The sequence below is a fragment of the Emydura macquarii genome, unplaced genomic scaffold, assembly GCF_026122565.2.
Source record: "Emydura macquarii macquarii isolate MOO-44397 ecotype Brisbane River unplaced genomic scaffold, CSIRO-AGI_Emac_v2 contig_3530, whole genome shotgun sequence".
Taxonomy (NCBI): Eukaryota; Metazoa; Chordata; order Testudines; family Chelidae; genus Emydura; species Emydura macquarii.
The window spans coordinates 10817916-10831894 of record NW_027133667.1 but is presented as its reverse complement, the minus strand read 5'-3'; the positions used below and the strand labels follow the sequence as shown (position 1 = coordinate 10831894).

Sequence of the window (13979 nt, the reverse complement as noted above, 5' to 3'; positions counted from 1 at the left end):
CCCAAATACAGCTATTCAGAGTATTTGATTGGTTAAAAAGAAATTTAGGTGACCAAAAATAAAAAAAATTACCCATTCATCTAGACCACCTTAGCAGCTTTGCACAAATGTTTTAAATTCCTGTTGCTGAGGCTCTCTCCCTTAGCTACTTTCATTAATAATCAGGACTTTATCCCTAGGAACGATCAAAGTGACTATTCGCTAAGGGTAAAACATGAGATTTCTCAATTTGGACAGCTGTTCCTGGGTCCTGATTTGAAATCACACCAAGAAATATGTACAAATGTAAATAATATAAAGATCCTGTATTTTCAATATTTACAAATCAAACATGTTATTGTGAAATCTGCATACAAGGTGACTCTATCTATACCTTTAACCACATTTGAGAAGCTGAGACAGGAACAAGCAGGAACAAACAGTTTAATTTCTGAGTGATATACAATTTTGATTGAAAAAAGAAAAAAACAGCTGAAAAGATGGGAGAGAGATTTGGACAAAGAAATTGATCTGGGTGAGTGGGTCTCTGTATGGGAAAGGAGATATACATCTTCAATTTTGTGTAGCTCATACAGAATTTTTTTTTTATAAATTACTAGATGGCATTTGACTCCAGTTAAGATCCATCATAGTTTTGCTATTAGGGAGGTGCTTTGTTAGAGGGATTGCAGGGAAAGGGGAACACACTTGCACACATGGTGGTTGTGTCCAAGAATTAAATGGTTTTAGAAGAATATTATTAAAGAGATTCAACTTACGACAAAATGCCAGCTTTCTAGAGATACCCTGACCTGCTTGCTTAGTGCTCCAGAAAAGGATCCACATTTTAAACAGAATGACAAATTCATTTCTTTTTTATTGTTGACTTGGTGTTGTACATTATTGGAAAAATGTGACTCCTCCGCCTATGAAACTGTGGTATACTATAATATGGACTGTCTTTGTATTGGAAAAGATTTCACACTAAGTATGTACACAAGAGAAGAACCAAAAAGAGGATAGGCATTTAGAAATTTGGTCACATTTTTAGCATACTCAGAGGATGAGGGCTCCCCTGCCAGCAAGGAACGATCTTTAGGCAGATTCTTTGAATATTAACTTGATCCTGAATAAGTAATAAGTAATGTACAATGTAGTATCTTAATGTTTTATTGTAACTTTGCCTTAAAAAGCACACACAAGAAAAAAACCACCTAAATGTGTTTGGGCCTAATTAGTACTTGGATGGATAAGTACTACCTCAAATAACTAATACTCTAATGTTACTCTTCTTGAAAATAGTAATGGCTGCTCCTTGTGTTTTTATAAATCTGAGTACTCTGTCTGAAAACTTTACTTACAGGCCTCAAATAAATAAGACCACTACTGACACAGTAAATATATTCTCCTTTAGATCTATAGGTAGCTCTACTACATCTGGATAGAAAGATCCATGGTTAAATTTCTTGCTGGAATGCATTTGTCACACAGAAAGGCAATCCTTCATTTGAAATTTATTCTCTTTATGACTTTCCTATATTCTGCCCTCTTCACATGAACTTTGTACATTTGACATATTCTTGCTGGAATGCATTTGCATTGGCTGTTTTTATTTATTTTGAATTTTCCCTTGTGCATTCATAAACTGTCATGTGGGTGGATACTTAGTTGGAGATATGCTGCTTCAGAACAGGAATGGTGAGAACAAGATAGCGTGGGCAAATTCTGTGCTGATTTCATTGGAGCCACACAGGATAAAAAACAGAATTTGGCCACATGAAGAGTAAAACTTTGAAATGTGATTAAAATCTCAACATCAAACTATTAAAAACTAGAGATGTGTCCAAACCAAAAAACCTGGTTCCAAACACAGTCCCAAACTTTGTGGGGGGGAAGGTTGACATTTGGTTCCAAATTTGGTTAAAGGTTGAAATTTGGTTCCAAATTCCAGTTGGGGACCATTTCTATTTTAAAAAATTTCTTCCAATATCCCTTCCTAACTTTTAAACTCATCACTTGTTCAGAGATCTATAAAACGTAAAGCTAGTAGAATAACCAACGCAAATAACAATCAAAAGGATTTGAGTCATTTATGAGACTGACTGATGGATGCTAAATACATTTTAATGTAGAAAAACAAATGTAAGATAATTAGTCTGGGAGGAAGGTACCAAATTAGGGAACATGTGTTAAATAAAACAATTGCTCAGCATACTGATCAGGAAAAGGAATTGGGGTTATTGTAGAGAAATCATTAAACCCATCAGCCAATTCAAAGCAACGGAGAAATGCTAAATAGGCTACTGGATTACTGTGTTAAGAGATAGACAGAAGATCCCGCTTAAAATACTGTGTGCATTTTTGGCTAGCATGCTACAGGAATGATATTGTTGATATAGTTCTCCAAAGCCCTTCCCACAATTCCCCTTGAAGGACAGACAAGTTCTTCCACAACTGACAGGGAAAGAATCCTAGAGTTTCTCAGTACATAGAATTATGGGCTATGCCCCTAAGTCAGACAGACAGAGACACAGACACATGAATGCAGAAAAAGTGAGGACATAGTACATGGGCAGGGCTTTATAGCATGAATGCCGTCACCTAGATGCTAATCACTCAGGTTAATTGTGCTGTCTAGCCATAGCCACCATTTGAGGCAAAGCTGAATGAGGTTTGGTTAACTCTAGTCATTAAAATATTTTTTCCTGTGAAAAACTTTGATGAAACAGGTTTTTTTCATGAAAATCTCCATTTAATCAAAAAGACATTTTCCATCAACACATTTTTGATTGAAAAGTTTCGATCATTCACACTGAAAAAGGGGCTGCTCTGAAGAGAGCTATCAGGTGTTTTAAAAATTATGAACTGGATTAATGAAGTGGCAGGACAAACATTTTTCATCTTGGTGAATTTATAAACTAGGAGAACATAAAATTGAAGAAATGAGGGATAATTAGTAACTCGCGCAAAACTAGTGGAAGCAAAAGATAACAAATATATTGGAAAAGTTATTGGGGAAAGAGTGTACATGAGTTAAAGAGTGATCTGGGTTGACTCTCGCTTTCACATCAGTCAATGGGCGTCACCATTTACCAGGTCTGCAGTCCTCTTTCATATTGCCATTGATTGGGTAATGTGGCATACAATAGAAGACATGCCAAGAGGTATTAGATGGACACCCTTCTAATCTCTTGAAGACCTGGACTACGCAGATGGTCTTGCTCTCTTATCACATATCCATCACCATATACAAGAGAAAACAATCTGACAACATATTCAGCCAGCAAACTGGACTGAAAATCAACTGCAGTAAGACAGATATCACGACTTTTAATATTGCCTCACCATCACCAGTACAGCTAGAGAATTATGTTCTCACTAATGTAGAAACATTCACATACCTGGGCAGTACCATCAGCCAGGATGACGGAACAAGTCAGGACATTTGGAACAGAATCAATAAAGCCAGGAACACCTTTAGGAGCTTAAATATATTTTGATGATTTCCAAACTGTAACATCAAAACCAGATTTAAGATTTATCAGAGTTGTGTACTTTCAACACTAATAGTGCAGAATGCTGGGGAATGGCAAAGTATGACATGTCCAAGCTCTCTTCATTTCATACAACCTGCCTCAGAAAAATCCTCTGTATCTTTTGGCCCAGAACAATCTCAAATCAAGATCTATTCATACAGTGTAGCCAAGAAGATATGAGCACCATCATTGCCAGAAGGTGTTGGAAATGGATTTGCCATGTGTTTTGGATGGAAGTTGATTCCATCATCAGAATAGCAATAAGATGAATACCTGAAGGCATGCAAAAATGAGGCTGCCTAAAAACAAGATAGCAAAGAGCTGTGGAAACTGAGCTGTGGGAAAACTTAAGGCACAGCTGGGGAACCATTGAAAGATTTGCCAGAAATAGACAAGAGTGGAGGAGTTTTATCACTGCCCTAAATGCCAGAGGCGTAATGGGGGGCTAACTAACTAACTGGGCTTGACTCTAGGAAAAGGGGAAATTGAGAATGTTTTTTAAAACAGGAAGATAGGCTTCAGAAAGACCACTAGAGGACTGGGCATGTTAGATTGGCTGGACTTTCCCTGATGTTAACATTTTCCTTGCTCTAACCAGGGAGAACTCTTTCCTCCACCAATAAATAAGTAAATAAATACATAAATAAATAAAAGATCAGACAGTTGACACACCTGTGTCCCAGATAATCACAGCAACGTGTGATCCACTGCTGAGCCAACACAGTACAGAATGTACTACCTGATTTTGGCAGAGCTGGATTGGAAGGGATCCATTAAAGAGAGAAGGTCTCTAGTGGATTTAAAAAGCTGTTTAAATCTTTACCATTTTCTCATATTTTGTTCCTCTCATTTTTATGTACTCTCTGTTTTCTCTTTCCTCCTATGATACTTGTTCTGAATTCGCAGAGGCACCATTTGGCCCGATTCCAAGTAGTTGTCTAAAGTAATTTCTTTGGAGGCTGAACATGAGACTCAATTTTTTTTTCAGGTGTTGAGTGAATTACCCGATTGCTCCTCTGCCTCACTGACACTTTGGTAATATTCAGGAAAGTAGAGCACTTCAATGACCATCCAGTTCTAGTCATTTTTTAGGAAACTTAGATTAACACAAAAAAAAAAAAAAAAAAACCCACTCATGTTAAATGATGCTTGTGAGTCACTGAAACCCCATTAGACTAAATCTGCATGTTTAAAAAATGTTCTTAGGAACCCAGCAAGATCATCTTGTTTCCTAGCTCCAGTTCAAATCAGTTCTGCCTCTGCAAGCCACTGAGTGCTGGCCAAATCTTATAAATAGGACAAGAAAGCCTCTGATCTGTCTTGCTGAAATTTCTTGGACTGTGTAACATTTGCAAATACCAATTAACTTTAGATAAACTGAACAAAGACTTCAAACCTTAGCTTATATGATCCTAAATGAGTAAGCAGTGCAAAAATTAGACATTCAGAAACAAAGAAGGATCTGACACTTCATGTTAAGGTTAGGACTGCCATCAGAAGAAGAAGAGATATCAATAGGGTGAGGATATAAGAAAAGGATGGAGTAGATAATATACTTACTATTCTGATTGGATACTGTAGAGCCCTCCTTCCCTATTGCTGGGGTAATGACAGATATTAATTATGACTGGGCAGCAGCTGCTAACATACTGCTGGCGTTAATGACTAGTTACAATCTACTGCCATTCCTTTATGGTCCAGACAAGGAAGTATATCCATGCAATTATGTCAATAGTACTCAGAATAAGCCAGATGGTTATTCTGAAATGTTATGCTCTTTGGGGCAGTGACCATGTTTATTTCCATGTTTGTAAAGCACCACACAATGGAACCCCCCACTCATGATTGAAACCTGCGGGCACTACCACAACATTAAAAATAAATTGACAGTACTGGGAGCAGAGTTAAACCCATAATGAAAAATTCTGAAAGTCTCATACTGAGCTAAGAAATTATTTTAGACTCTTTCTCCATTTTGTTTTAACTGTTTTATGACCTTTATTTCCAATAGGAAGTTTGAAATGATTATCTATGCCCTGACTTGTTTAGTCACAGTCTTGATAATTTACTTTTGTTTGTTCTCTCACAAAGGCTGTTTAAATAATCATGCAAGTGTGCATAGGAATTGGTAAGATAAATGATGATGCTGTTATTCAATACATTCTTAGTTATTGCTATTTTTAAAAGAGCCACATAGTGAAGCTCAAATAACAAATATTTCCTTGTTTTCACTGGCATTCCTTCAATATGAGACAAATCTTTATTATGACAAGAAGTCTGTGCTTCTGGGAGCAATCCTTCTTGCTAAGATTAAATGCATATTATCATACAGAATTAACGGTTTCCACTGCAAATCACATCCTTCTACAAGCTTTCCCATCAAAAATGTGGAAAATAGGTCCTGATCCTGCAAAGTCTTTCACATATGAGTGGCCTTTACTTCAGGGAGTAGCTCCCTTGAAATCAGTGAGTAAGTATGCCTAATAGGAGCAAGGGTTTACAGGATTGGCTTCTTAATTTGGACACATTTTTAAACTTAAATACAATGAAATAAACCAAATCATGACCCTTGGTTCATGTTGTTCCCTCCCTCTCCCCCTTTTTCCCTTTGTAATGAAAGCAAACAAATGGGCCATTTGAGATTAGAAACAGCTAGACCACGACTTGGGAAAGGTGAAACAGCTCGTCCTCACATAGTATAGTGTTTGCTGTAGAGACAGGACAGATGGTTGAGAAGGTTTTGCTCAGTAATGAGGCAGCACGCAGGAAGTCTGCATCACAGTGCAATGTATTCGGCAGTGTGGGAGCCCATGAAACGGGAAAGAAGCTGGACTTTGTGGCTAGCACACTAATAGGAAATGCAACAACAAAAATTAGAGCAGCATTAAGGGATGGGAAGCCAAATTTTGCCCTCAAATATATGTGGCAATGGGCATCCATATGTTGAACACATGGATTTGAAGGCAGACATTAGCCAAAGATATTGATTCCAAGAATAGCTAAATCAACTCTTTTATGCAAATATATAGAAAGACACATTTTGCAGCTTTGATCAAGCTATTCCTCAGATCACCTGAGCTGAAGGCAGTTCAGGATCTCCCCAGTATCCTGTAATTCTACCACATCATCAGGTACTTTATGGTGAGAAAACTCATTCCCTTGACCCATCAGTGATGTTGCATGCATGCAAACAATGAATACCACAGAAATATTTATGCCGACTATGCACTGCCAGAGGAAAATATTTTGAACAAAATGTATGACTCTGACTGAAAGTTGTTATGAAATCAAACTTAATGCTAATAAATGTATCCAATAAATAGAAAAACAAGTGGATTTCTCACATCCCTGTGTAATTTACTGTATGTGTGCAATGAGGACATTATGGCTGTTGCAGAAACCATAACTTTTGATTTCCTGAGTCCTGTGCATTTAAAATCTCAGCTATAGCATTTAATTAACACAGTGTTGTGCATTTAATTTCCTTGGAGATGTAAAAATGAAAGTACAAATAAAAATGTTGATCGTGTATTCGACAAACCCAATGTAGACACTTAGAATCAAAGAGTTGCACTGAGTATAATCAATGAAATAAATGCAGCTGTGTTTATTTCAATGGATGGATGAGGGATAACAGTAAGGGTGACACAGACAGGGTAGGGATTACAGAAGGGGAGAGATTACTGCTGCATGTTAGGATAAGGAAAAGGGTAGATGCTTTGTGACATAGAAACTACAGGTATAAATTCTCTGGACCGCATCCCTATAAAGTCAAATTTGCATTCTGGAATGGCACACAGCTACTTTAAAGATGTTTTATATGGTCAGATAAGGATTCCCCCTGCACAGGGGAACACTGGGATAGCATAAAATCACACACTTCTCCCTCCCTGCTTGGTATAGACAGTATGTTGTGGTATAGGGGTTTGAAAGGTATCAGCTAGGGGCACAGCACTATGTCTGATCATCAGTTGGTGGAACAGCTGCTTGTGAGCATAAATTAGAGCAGCCTTAAGCCTCTGGCCAGTCTCAGGATTAACAGGGGGCAGAAAAGTGATGTAATGCTACATCTACTCTCCCTCCCATTAGATGCACCAATCCCAGTTCAGGTGCACCTGAGGGATTAGCCCCGAATATAGTACCAGTACCTAACTCATTGCTCCAAAAAGACCTTTTGCATATGTCAAGTATGAAAGGAGCTGTAGAAACTCAAATTCCACTTCAGATAAGCAATGTAGGAGGAGATTTAGCTTCCTTACCTGGAAACCAGTCAAAAGAACAGAACATTTGCTTATGTGGGGGAAAAATAATTGGTCTTCTCTTGGAGTGCCAACCTGCTCAGTTTCATGGTACCCAGCTGGCCACTGCACTTGTTTTCCTATAGCCTAAGGGATGCTCTAACTTATGCTGGCAGTGATATTGGCTAGGGTTAGATGGAACACGAGGTGCTCCAACCATGCTTCTCCCAGGATCTGGCACTATAAGACAAATTCCTTAAAGAAGAGAAGAAAACTATTCTCATTCTAGGTATAGGATCACGGAATTTATATCTGGAAAAGACATACTAGGTTCTAAACACCAGAAAGACGACATTTGCAAGCCTTCTTCTCTTTGTTCCCTCAAAAATCTAGCCATACTTAGCAAGCAAGTGCAATATACCTAATATAGCATTCCTCTCAAGCAGAATCCAGATACAGGAAAAAATGCAGTGCTGTAACCCCCTGAGATGCTTGCTGATATGTCCACCCAGCATAAAGTACACAGCTGGGATTCATTTCTCTGCCCTGGTGTTTCTCAAAGGCATACATTACTTTCCCCTTGCACTGCAAATACCGGCTCTACACTTAATCTTTATTGAAGGCTCTGAGACTTTATAATCCCTGATATTTGTTGCAGTGTGTGAGGAATGTAAACAGTGCTGCAGACGGTCTAACCAGCAGGACTAGCATGACCACCTCTCACTGGTTTGAACAATTTAGATGTAACAGTATAAGGCAGAGAAGGGACAGGATATTCTTTTGACATAGCATAAGGGAATTTTTTTAAAAACCCTCTGATTAATGCTGCAAGCTTGTGACAAGGAGAAGACTATCGGAAGGAGTAAGGAGAAAAGTTATGCAAGGAATACGGGGAGGGAGCATCGAAAGTGTAAGAAGACAGTTGTAGGAAGTTGTGAGAGAGTGTAATAGATAAGAGAAGAGCATCGTAGGGAGTCATAGGAGATTACTATAGTGACATGGACCAAAATTTTCAAAGGAGAGTGCCTATAATTTGACACCGACTTTCATATTTAATCTCCTCATCGAAAGTAGCCTGGTTTTCAGAGTGGATGTATGCCCACTGACTTCAGTGGGAGCAGCTGGGTGTTCAGCTTCTTTGAAAAACATGCTGCTTTTCACTGGCTACCTAAATATGGATGTCTGTACCTAATTTTAGGCATTTATGTTTGAAAATGTTGGCCATAGATAATTGACATTAAAAAGATACTTGGTGAACTGACTAGCCTGGCAGCCTAGCAGAAACACATAGTTTGGTGAGGAGATTCTGATTTTGGTTCCTGAGTTTATATTCTCTATTTCCTAGCAATCAGTGGCTGAGGTGCTATAAATGCAGTGGATTGTGCAGGTGGTGGTGTAAAAGAGAGCCCTGCATTGCTTTTGAGTAACTCCCTCTGAGCAGAACTTAGAGGAGAACTGATGAGGTCCTGAGGAGCCAAATCTCTAGTTTTAGGGATTTTTACTAAACACACTTCTTGCAGTTCAGCTTTAAATTGACTGATAAAATAACTACTGTATAACATCACGGAGAATGGCATGCCCCTCTTCCTCCACACACAAATCACTATGGCTATTTGGGTACCTCACTGATTATCCAACTGATAATATGAACATAATGCATGATAACAGCTGATTGAAGTATTTAAAACAGTGGAAGATTATTCTTAATGAAGCTTGGTGATCTATCTGGGGACATTGTGGGGATATCCCTCAAGAAGCAGGTCAGAGAGCTGTAGGAGGAGGTGGGATAAAACTTATGTCTCAAATATTGGTGTGACACTCTGTAAACCAGGTGCACCCTTATGGTGTGATCTGTGTATCATTCATGTTCATCTTTATAGGGTAACTGTGTATTATCTAAGGCAAAGTATGTCATGTAAGGTGTTTTTGGAATGCTCATGACATACTGAACATTATTGTTATGATAGTATGTTTCCTGCAATGTCATACATATGTACAGATAGGAAACTCTGCTATGTCATATCCCCAAATGTGTGCCTCACATGGCTTGAATAGATGCAGACAAACACAAAAGCTGAGTGTTAATGCCTCATAGAGGCATTTATACAGGAACAATGGACTGGCCTGAGCACCTGATAAGGTGACGCTCATTTGACTCAAGTGAGGGAAATCATGCCCATTGCTGGAAGTGGCCAAGCACCTGACCCCAGGGAGTGTCAAGGAAACTTGTTAAAAAAGAGAGGCATCTTTGTCTCTAGAGCTCTCCCTTGGAATCCATGTACATGGCAACATTAAGGACACTGACAACTGCCCACAGGAGCGGGGCTTGGCTGCAGGAGTCACCTCAACCGGCCTGTGGGTAAGCTAACATCACAGACTGAAAAGCTACTGAAATATTAAGCTTAGTTTAGGATTTGAGTTACGTTTTAGTTAATTGTGATCAAATCCTTGATTCATATTAATCTCTTGATTCATATTAATCTGATTTATAATCACTCAAAATCTTGCTGTAGTCAATACATTTATTTATTTGTTTTAGCTAAAACAGTGCATGTAGATTGAGTGAGTGCAGAGACTTCACTTAGAGTGACAGAGCTGGTGCATATCAATTTCTTTGATAAATTGACAATGTAATGAGCTCGCAGGGTGCAGTGTACAGCACTGAATTCTGTAAAATGGCAGTTCCCGGGGTTTTTACTGGGGGTCAATCCCATGAGCAGCTGGCCAGAAGCACTCCTTCACTGGGCTAGGGACTTGTTACTTGCAGGAGGCTGGGTGTGAGCCGACCCAGGAGTGGGTGGGTCCACACAGCAAAGCAGAGCAAGTTGAGGTCCAGGAGTGAGGGACTGGGGCGACACAGCTACACACCAGTTCAGACTGCAAGGTGGGGGAGAATGTCACAATTGGTATAGAGCATTGTAACTTGTTTAGAAAGGACAGGCAGGGAAAAAAGAGAGGAGGAAGGAAAATGTAGGTCCACTACTTAATGGGAAAAGAGAGTTAATAACTGTTGACATCAAGTAGGCTAAGGTGTTTAATGCCTATTTTGCTTCAGTTATAACTAAAAAGATTAAATGTGTCCAGATGCTTAACACAATTAATATTAACAACAAGGGAGAAGGAACACAAGGCAGACTAAGGAAAGAACATTTAAATAAAATAGATATATTCAAGTCAGCAGGGCATGACTAAATTCATTCTAGGGTACTTAAGGAAGTAGCTGAAACTATCTTGGAACCATTAACAATTATCTCCAAGAACTTATGGGAGATGGGTGAGGTCCTAGAAGACTGGAGAAAGGCAAATAAAGTACCTATATTTAAAAAGGGATACAAAGAGGAACTGGGCAATTATAGACCAGTCAGCCTAATTTCGATATCTAAAAAGATACTGAAACAAATTATTAAACAATACATTTTTAAGCTCTAGAGGATTATAGGGTGATAAGTAATAGCAAACATGGATTTGTCAAGCAAATTATGCCAGACCAACCTAATTTCCTTGTCTGGCAGGATTACTGGCCTAGTGGAGGGAGGGAAATAGTAGACATGAAATATCTTGATTTCGGTAAGGCTTTTGACATAGTCCCACATGACAGTCTCATACGAAAACTAAGGAAATGTGGTCCAGGTGAAATTACTATAAAGTAGGTGTAAAACTGGTTGAAAGACTGTACTGAAAGAGTAGTTTTCAATGGTTTGATGTCAAACTTGGGGGATGCATCTAGTGGGGTCCTGCAGAGGTCTGTCCTGGGTTCAGTACTATTTATTATTTTTATTAATGACTTGGATAATGGAGTGGAGAATATGCTTTTAAAATTTGCGGATGACACCAAACTGGAGGTGTTGCCAGCACTTTGGAGGACAGAATTAGAATTTAAAATGACCTTGACAATTCAGAAAATTGGTCTGAAATCAACCAGATGAAATTCTGTAAAGACAAATGCAAAGTACTATATTTAGGAAGGAAAAATCAAACACACAAAATGAGAATGACTGGCTAGGCAGCAGAACTGCAGAAAAGGATCTGGGGGTTATAGTGGATCACAAATTGAATATAAACCAACAATGTGATGGAGTTGTGAAAGAGGCTAATATCATTGAAGATGATCAAGAAGTATGGGTTAGATGAATGGACTATAAAATGGATAGAGAGCTGGCTAGATCATTGGGTAGTGATCAATGGCTCAATATCTAGCTGGCAGTCGGTAACAAGTGGAGTGCCCCAGGGGTCAGTCCTGGGGCCGGTTTTGTTCAACACCTTCATTAATGATCTGGAGGACAGGGTAGATTGCACCCTCAGCAAGTTTGCAGATGACAATAACCTAGGGGGAGTGGTAGATACCCTGGAAGGTAGAGATAAGAAACAGAGTGACCTAGACAAATTGGAGGATTGGGCCAAAAGAAATCTGATGAGGTTCAACAAGGACAAGTGCAGAGTCCTGCACTTAAGATGGAAGAATTCCATGCACAGCTACAGACTGGGGACCGATGGGCTAGGCAGCAGTTCTGCAGAAAAGGACCTTGAGCCTACAGTGGATAAGAAGCTGGATATGAATCAGCAGTGTGCCCTGGTTGCCAAGAAGGCTAATAACATACTGGGCTGCATTAGTAGGAGCATTGCCAGCAGATCAAGGGAAGTGATTATTCCCCTCTATTCGGCATTGGTGAGGCTGCATTTGGAGTATTGTGTCAAGTTTTGGGCCCCCCACTACAAAAAGGATGTGGACAATTTGGAGAGAGTCCAGCGGAGGGCAACAAAAATGATTAGGGGGCTGGAGCACAAGACTTATGAGGACAGGTTGAGGGAACTAGACTTATTTAGTCTGCAGAAGAGAAGAATGAGGGGGGATTTGATAGCAGCCTTTAACTACCTGAAAGGGGGTTCCAGGGAGGATGGAGCTAGGCTGTTCTCAATGGTAGTAGATGACAGAACAGGGAGCAATGGTCTCAAGTTGCAGTGGAGAAGGTCTAGGTTGGATATTAGGAAAAAGTTTTTAACTAGGAGGGTGGTGAAGCATTGGAATGGGTTACCTAGGGAGGTGGTAGAATTTCCACCTTTAGAGGTTTTTAAGCTGCGGCTTGATTTAGCTGAGGTTAGTCCTGCTTTGAGAGGGGGTTGGACTAGATGACCTCCTGAGGTCCCTTGCAACCCTAATCTTCTATGATTCTATGATTCTGGGATGTATTAACAGGAGTAAGACACAGGAGGTTATTGTCCTGCTCTATTCGGCACTGGTGAAGTCTTACATGGAGCATTGTGTACAGTTTCGGGTGTCACACTTTAATAAAGATATTGAAAAATTGGATAGAGTACAGCGGAGAGCTACAAAATGATAAAAGAAAACTTGACCAATGAAAAAAGATTAAAATAACTGGGCATGTTTAGTCTTGAGAAAAGAAGACTGGGGGGACCTGACAACAATTTTCAAATATGTTAAGGGCTGCTATAAAGAGGATTGTTATCAATTGTTCTCCATGTCCACTGAAGGTTGACAAGAATTAAGCAGCTTTATCTATAGAATGGGAGATTTAGGCTAGATATTTAGAAACGTTTTCTACCTATAATGATAGGTAAGTACTGGGATAGATTACTGCCACTGCAGATTTTTACGAACAGATTAGACAAACACTTGTCAGAGATTGTCTAGCTTTACTTGATCCTGCCTCGGCACAGGGGTTTGAACTACATGACTTCACGAGGACCCTTCCAGCCCTACATTTCTGTTATATTACATTGGATGGGCCACAAATAGGGGATAGATTTATATGAATAGGAAGTTGTGACAGATGTGGCAATTTCCTGCAATATCTTTGGGAGTTTTTACTGTATTAAGTATATCTATTATCATGGGCCAGGGGACTGTATATAATTCAATGGAGGAAGGTGACCACAGCTCCTCCAGGAATGAACAACAGTGGTAGATGTGACAGACTGCTAATATCCTGTAATATCCTGAACAAACCTTATCGAATTAAAATAAACTTTATTGAATTAAATTAAAATGTACTGAATAGGGTTAATACCTTTAGAGTTCCTTGTATTACAAATGCAAATGTTTATGTACTATTGTAAGGAACTTCTTTAGTAGAAAGACACAATTAATGCAATTGGTGAAAATTCAGTGGTCTCTTTGTAACAATACATGTGAAATAGATTTCCTTAGTAAATACCTAATGCAAATTCTCCACCTCTAAAGCCAATCTTTTGAAGAGATGTCCTTGTA

At 39.1% G+C, this 13979-nt stretch overlaps 1 protein-coding gene across 9 annotated transcripts in view; it reads right to left on the bottom strand.

Moving 5' to 3' along the window:
• Positions 1 to 13979, bottom strand: part of CACNA1C (calcium voltage-gated channel subunit alpha1 C) — a 648228-nt gene that overhangs the window by 222292 nt on the left and 411957 nt on the right. Inside the window, exon 1 of one of the 9 annotated variants that reach the window (XM_067536231.1) lies at positions 3381 to 3475. The exons of the other annotated variants lie outside the window; for them this stretch is intronic. The gene's annotated coding sequence lies outside the window, so the exon portion shown is untranslated. Of the gene's footprint in view, positions 1 to 3380; positions 3476 to 13979 lie in introns of those variants that run through there. 9 annotated transcript variants of the gene reach the window in all.